The sequence below is a fragment of the Rhea americana genome, unplaced genomic scaffold (genome assembly GCF_003343005.1).
Source record: "Rhea americana isolate MKP2758 unplaced genomic scaffold, rheAme1 scaffold_192, whole genome shotgun sequence".
In the NCBI taxonomy this organism is placed as follows: Eukaryota; Metazoa; Chordata; class Aves; order Rheiformes; family Rheidae; genus Rhea; species Rhea americana.
The window spans coordinates 35,617-42,238 of record NW_028186061.1 but is presented as its reverse complement, the minus strand read 5'-3'; positions in this window follow the sequence as shown (position 1 = coordinate 42,238).

Below are 6,622 nucleotides of genomic sequence, written 5' to 3'. Positions count from 1 at the left end.
CTGTGGCCTCCCCTGTTCTGGCATCCACGCACTCTCTAAGCAAATTTGCTTTGCAAGGAGGCTTAAAACACGCACTTTGAGATTAAGGGAATAGACCCAACTCGTTTACACAAATAAGGAGAACAGGCTTGTCGCATTCCTAGCATGCTTCCCTTGTCCTCCTGGCCCCCTCCCACTCCGGGAAAGGAAAATTTCTCTTTCAAAAGAAATCCAGCACAGCAGACTCCCAATCTACATTAATTTGGAGGTGAACCTATCTGCAAGATGATTTTTATACATGCCTAGGTGATAGTTTAGCTCCCAGGGCAATTTTGCTATCCTTGTCTCATGCTGGCAGCACAGAAGAGAGAGGTTGAATTTTCAACCCCAAATAGCAGCTGCTCATATGACTACGGTTATCTCCCATCCTATTGCAAGCAGTCATGCAAGGAGATGCAGATCAACGCCCAGGATGCAGACGCGCTGGGACTCCAGGTGAGCTGGAGCAGCAGCACTGGTGCCCGCTCGGACCCACAGGCTGTGGCTATGGGGGTCAGACACGCTCAGGGCTGCTCTCCGGCACTGAACAGCGCACACAGCCCCGGTGCAGCCTGTTGCGTCTTTGACACAAAAGACAGTGATTGCATGCATGCGCCGGGAATGATCCATGGTCCACTTGCACCAGAAATTGCTTGGGGCATTGCCGGTGAAGCCAGCTGAGGCCATGTCAATGCTTTGACAGTCTAGACCATCACAGCATGGCTCGGTTTATGAGGGGTAGCCAGAGCCTCTTTTTACAGCCAAAGCTTTGACCCACCGCCAGGGTCCTGCCAACTAGATTCACTAGGAGGACCACAGGCTAGTTCCCAGCCCCAGCAGGCTTCACATGCGCCCATGTCCGGGTCCAAATCTGCTTCCCCCAAAGCAGAGGGAAGCAGTAAGGAGCAGTAAGGGCAAGGTTAAGTCTAAGAAAAAAAAAAAAAAAAAAAAAAGAAAAAGAAAAAAGAAAATACAGGAGGTAAATCAGATAAGGCGCATTCCAGGGCGCGCATTACTGAAATGACTTCGCATCGCAGCTCTAATGCCCATACTTGACCGGAGAGACGTACAAATCCACTTGATTTATAGATACGGAGGTGCAGGCGGAGAGAGAGGCCGATAAGGGTATTTCCCCCCCTCTCCCCATGCCCCTTCTCTTGTAGCTCGAGGAACAGTGACAATGTGTCTATTGTGCTTCAAGTGTGGCACAAGAAAAATGGGAAATGCAGCGAGACCGATAAGAAACATTCCAGGCCAGAAATGCAAACTCGGAGCGCGTATATCACTCGGCGTCTGTTTGCCGGCCAGCCAGGCGCTCTCGCCGCAGCAACTGCTCAGGGCTCACTACTGGGAAATAAGGCCAAAAAATTGAAGTGTATTGGAAAGGCAGCTGTGATTCAGCTATAGCCTGGCCACTGAGTTATCCCTGGTTTCCCCTGGAGCCTGGGAGTCAACAGGTATCAATAACAATCCATTTTCATCAGTTCAATGTCCTCCCTCGCAGACTTAATTCTCTTCCACCTCCAATGCACACTGGCAGATGTGACACCACAGCTACGTCCAGAGCATCTCCACAGGCAGACAGCATCGTTGGCTTCATTTTGCAGATGGGGAAACTGAGGCACAAAAAAGACATGAAGAGGCTCATCCCTGCAACAAAGCAAATCCAGCTGTGCCGAGCTTTACTCAGGGTTTGCACCAGAGCCTGGATTCGGGCTGGAAGCCGGGCTCATGAGGCGATGCCTGATCCTCATTAGGAGGCAGGCAGGTGAGACTAGTTTGTTCCCACACCCCAAGCTGCAGGGGGAATTCAGGGAGGTGGGATGCGAAAGCCTCAGCTGGAATTCAGCTCTGACAGCTGAGGTTCGGTGTTGTTTATTTTCCGCGCTCGTCTGGCGGAGAGAAGAGAAAGCAGGGTCATGGCGAGGACTCGTTGTCAGTCTCAGGAATGGGCCAACATTGTAGAAACGAGCTGCTTCCCTACATGGGTGTCCCAGGTAAACTCATACAAAAGGCAAGGTGATTTCCCAAAAAAACACGCTGGGCTGGGACTCTGGAGACCAGTGCTCTCTTGCCAGCTCTGCTCAGCTGGGAGACGCGAGGTATCAACCCCACCACGCACTCTGTGCCTCAGTTTCCCCATTGCCCTGACCTCCCTGAGGAAGAAGTTTGCTATTTCCTTCCCATAGCGCAACCCAGGGAACTGCTATGAATTTTCCTGCCGAAATAACCCACATCGGTGGCTGCAGCCGCCTGCCTGTTCCTCAGCGGTCCCGCAGCCAAGCGGTGACTGAATCTGACCCCGCTCTGCTCGCGCGAGCACAGCCTGGGGTGCTGCGATTATCAGCTAAAAACCTGCTACCTTCGGGTTTATTGCTATCATGCAGACATACCAAGCCACTGACTTTTACCTTTGTCCATCTCAGCCGTGGAGTTTCCTGGCTCGCTGCTTGTTTATGCACGTTTCCTCTGCGAGCCGTGACTCAAGCCTCAGGTATTTGCGATTTGGTCATTGCTGAGCGAAGCCACCTTCCCAGCACTGCAGAGCTGCGGAGCAACTTCTGAAGCCCTCAATTAAAGCAAACTCGTGATCATTCGCTGCCCGGGGCTTGACGGCTCCAGTGAGATGGTAGCGGGGAAGCCTACCAGCCGTGATGGGCCAGAAAAACATTTGTTTTGACCCCAAAGAAAGGCTTTGTCTGGGTATAGAGCTAGAATTAAAGCAAAAGAGCCAGCCCTGTATTTACAGAGAAGATGAGGTCAAGGAGGAATAAGCAGCTCTATCTCCCGTAAGGTCTGGTAAGCTCCCTGTTAGGCCTGAGGTGGGATGTTTTTGGCCTTAGGGCTCAGTTCAGGACCGTCTCTACATCCCACAGCCTGGGGACAGTGTGGGACTCAGGCTCAAGGTCCTGCACTTGATCATTCTCAGACTTGCTCCTATGATGACCCCACCTGAAGACTGCTCAAAGCTATGTTTGTGCCCAGGTCCACCCCAATTAAGGGCAGGAGTTTGGCTGAGCTGCCTCAGCCAAGAGCTGGGCACTTTCCTGAGTCAACAGGCAGAGACGGCACCCCAGGAACCAACCAGATCCTTTGGAGCTGGCATCCTCTGTTGACTACCAAGGAAAAGCAGGGGCTGAAAGCTTTGGGCACAGCCACCAAGAATGTGAAATCCAGCAGGATGGATCCAAGGCTGAGCCGACTGGATGAAGACAGCTGTGGATATTCACCCTGCTTGAGGACAGGTCTTGGCCCTGGATTTTCCAAGACGGTGAAGGTGACACCTCCCTTGGGCCTATGGGCAGAGTGTGAGGGTAGGCCCCAGGTGAGGTTGGCCAGGGCCATTAAAGTCTGCTATTTATTAAAGCCTTGACATTGCCAAGGTACCAGCCACATCTGCCCCGAAAAGGCTGATGTAAAGGCACAGCTTTAATTCAGATAAGTGCATCCAGCCATGGAGAAGCCTACCAGGTGTGATACAACCCACGGGAAGCAAGCACAATAGCCAAGAGATAAGATGGAAACACACAAAGAATATGCACCAACCATGGTGAGCTATAGAAATGGTGGTGTAGTAAGTCCCCTCACAGAGCTCCAAACACTTTTTGAGCAACTGGGGACAATGTTGCCTTTCGAAAAGGTGCCCTTGCTCTTTGGCTTTAAGACCCCGGAGTGGTTTTGAGCTCAGAGAGCAACATCCTCCTTGGACCCTGGTGGGATGGCAGGGTCCCTGATCTCCTCGCACGCACGTCCCAAGAAGGTACGGTGCTGCCTGAGTTGCTCGCTGGCCACACTGGAGCATGAACACTTTGTGTTGCCTTGGGCCGGTGCAGTTCGCTGGCTGTCACCTTTTAATCCCCAGCCTTTGACCTTCCGGCTTTGTGCAGCCGCAGAAAAATTCATGTGTTAAGGCAACAAGGAAATGACCTGGAGTCTGATCTCCCTGATCCGTCTTCCCCGACAAGCGCGGCTCTGAAGCGCGGCTCGCCGCCGATTGATCTCAGCCCCACCGACCCCTGGGGCCAATGACGTCCCCCAGCCGCCAGCAGCGCGGGGCAACCCTGATCCCTCGGCCAGCCGCCACAGCTGTGGTGCTCCTATCGAGGGCAAAATCACTCCTTTTATGTATTTTATTTTATTTTATTTTTTGAAAGCATCCCCGGAGCACGGTGCAGGGGTCATTTATGACATCAGGGCTTGTTTATGACATCATCATGTCGTCGCGTGTGTGAGGTCACAGAGAGCCTCTGTGATGTCACAAAGGGGGGGGCACCAACACGCTGAGTTCAAAGGGGAGGGAGGAGAGGGAGAGCTGTTCCCGGAGAGGAAACACCAGCCGCCGGGTCGGGGACCTCGGCAGCTGGAGCTGCCTGGCTGCAGGAAAAGCCTTGTTCTGCCCCGAATTCCCTCTGGGCTGAGATGCGTGGAGCGAAAGGAGTTAATTGAACAAGATCGAGACATTTTTTCGTTCCTCCATGCCTAGGGCCACTGCTCCATCTAGTGTTGGAAACGTCCCCTTCAGAAGCAAACTTCCCAGCCCGCAGTGTCCCCGCTCCGGAGGCACAGGCCATCCATGGAGACGAACTACTGCTGTGAAAATCCAGYTTGGTGAAACACTTTTGGAGGAACACAAAACCCTGCTGATTTTACATTTTATGTTTTTTTTTTTGGGGGGGGGGTTGGAATTGGGGCCAGTACCTCTGTTCTCTGTCAGAAAGACAGAAGACAAAGCACCTCCAGAGCACCGTGGAAGGGGCTCCTTTCTCATGCCGCATTTGGACACGAGCAGAGGAAAGCTCATGAGGAAGATTTCCAGCCTAGAAGAGCAAGCTCAGGAGCCACCTCTTTTATATTCATGATTATCATGTAGCAGMTGGAGCTCCAAATGCAGCTAGAGACTCTCATGGGATGGAGAGGCACCCCTGTGGTTCAGGAGCCATTGGAAAAACTTCCTGGCAATGCACATTAGTAGGGAGCTGCTGCTGCAGAGACCCAAAGCGAGATAGTTTGTGTCCATGACAGCAGAAATGCCATCAGTAATGTTCAGAGTTAACACTTTATCATGGGAAAGGTAAAGCTGTGKCTCTTTCTGAGCTATCCTGCAGAGATATGGAGGGGATTCATCTCCCCAGATTAGAGCCAAGAGGAAGTGTTCAGTCTGAGTTATTTATGTTGGACCCTGGCCTGATGAAAGGAAGCACTTCTGGAGAATGATTCATGCCATCTGTCTTAAACACCCACCTGCAATTAGTCCCCAGAAATGACAACAACTGCTAGTGACTTGGTGAGAAGCTGAGACAACTCTTTGCTCAGACACCTTTTTTTTGGACAGCTATARGTTGTGAAATGAATCCCACCCTTCCCAGCTGTAAGATCTGGGGACCTCCCAAAGGCTCGTGATTACTTTAGAAAAGCTACTGCCCATAAGGAACTCAATAAAATCACAAATTCTCTAGAGAAGGGAGGTGGGAACTCCAATTCTCCATGCCTTGGAGAAGGACACAAGGAAAGAGGCACTTTGGAAACTACATGGAGGGGATTTGGGGAAAGACGAYGTGGATTTAACTGCGGGGTTCACTCCAGCAGGCTGCATACAGGGAAGCTAGCAGGATTCAGATGGGGAAAGGACATTTGCAGCAGGAAAGTTTCTTTGCGTTTCTAATGCAAGATAAGAAAAACTTAGAGTAGGTTCATTAGATCTCATTCTCTTTGGCCAGGCTGGGATCTGGGAAATTTTCTTAAGTCTTGGAGTGAAAGGGATAAAACAGGCTTCTTTCYCTGAAATATTCCAAATTGGCCATTCCTGGGCCAGCCAGGCTTATGGCTAGATCCTGTCTGGCAGCTCCCAGGATGCCATCTCCACAAAAACCCACAGGCCACTGAAAAAGGAGGAAAATGGGGCCCAATCAGGTCTTAGGGAACAAGGAGGGATAAAGGGCTCAGCCCCACAGAGTGGCTGGCCCCRCTGTACCTGCCCCACTGGCAGCCAGGCTTCTGCATCTGTGGCTCACGTGGATGTCCCTGACCACAAACTGAAGTGGAAATGACCAGYTGACTGAAAAGTTTGTCCATGGTGGGACATGGCATGGTGTCGGCAAGTGCTGGGTTGGACCAAGGTGAACTCTCAGCGTCACATGGTCCTACTTGTCTCCACAGGAGGCTAAAGACAGGAGACCCCTCCATAAGAGCAAGCAGCATTTTGTGGGCTGAGGGCTGGGCTGAGCCAACCCCCACGGCCCCAGGAGAGCATATCCTCTACAAGCTGCACTAGCTCAAAAACTTCTGTGGCACATCTTCAGAGAAAATGGCCACTGTTTAAAACCTGAGTTGAAGGCACTGGTCTGAGGAGCTCTCAGTCTCTGCTGTGGCTGACGTGTCCACAGCATGATGAAATGCAGTGGTTTCAGCAGAGCATCCCTGGGTGAGGCACTGCTAAAGCCAAACCCATGGGGGTCCAAAAGCATTAGAATGAAACCTTGACTTCAGCAAGGCTTTTKACACTGTCTCCCATAACATTGTCCTAGATAAGCTCAGGGAGTGTGGGTTAGACAAGTGGACAGTGAGGTGGATTGAGAACTGGCTGAAAGGCAGAGCTCAGAGGGTC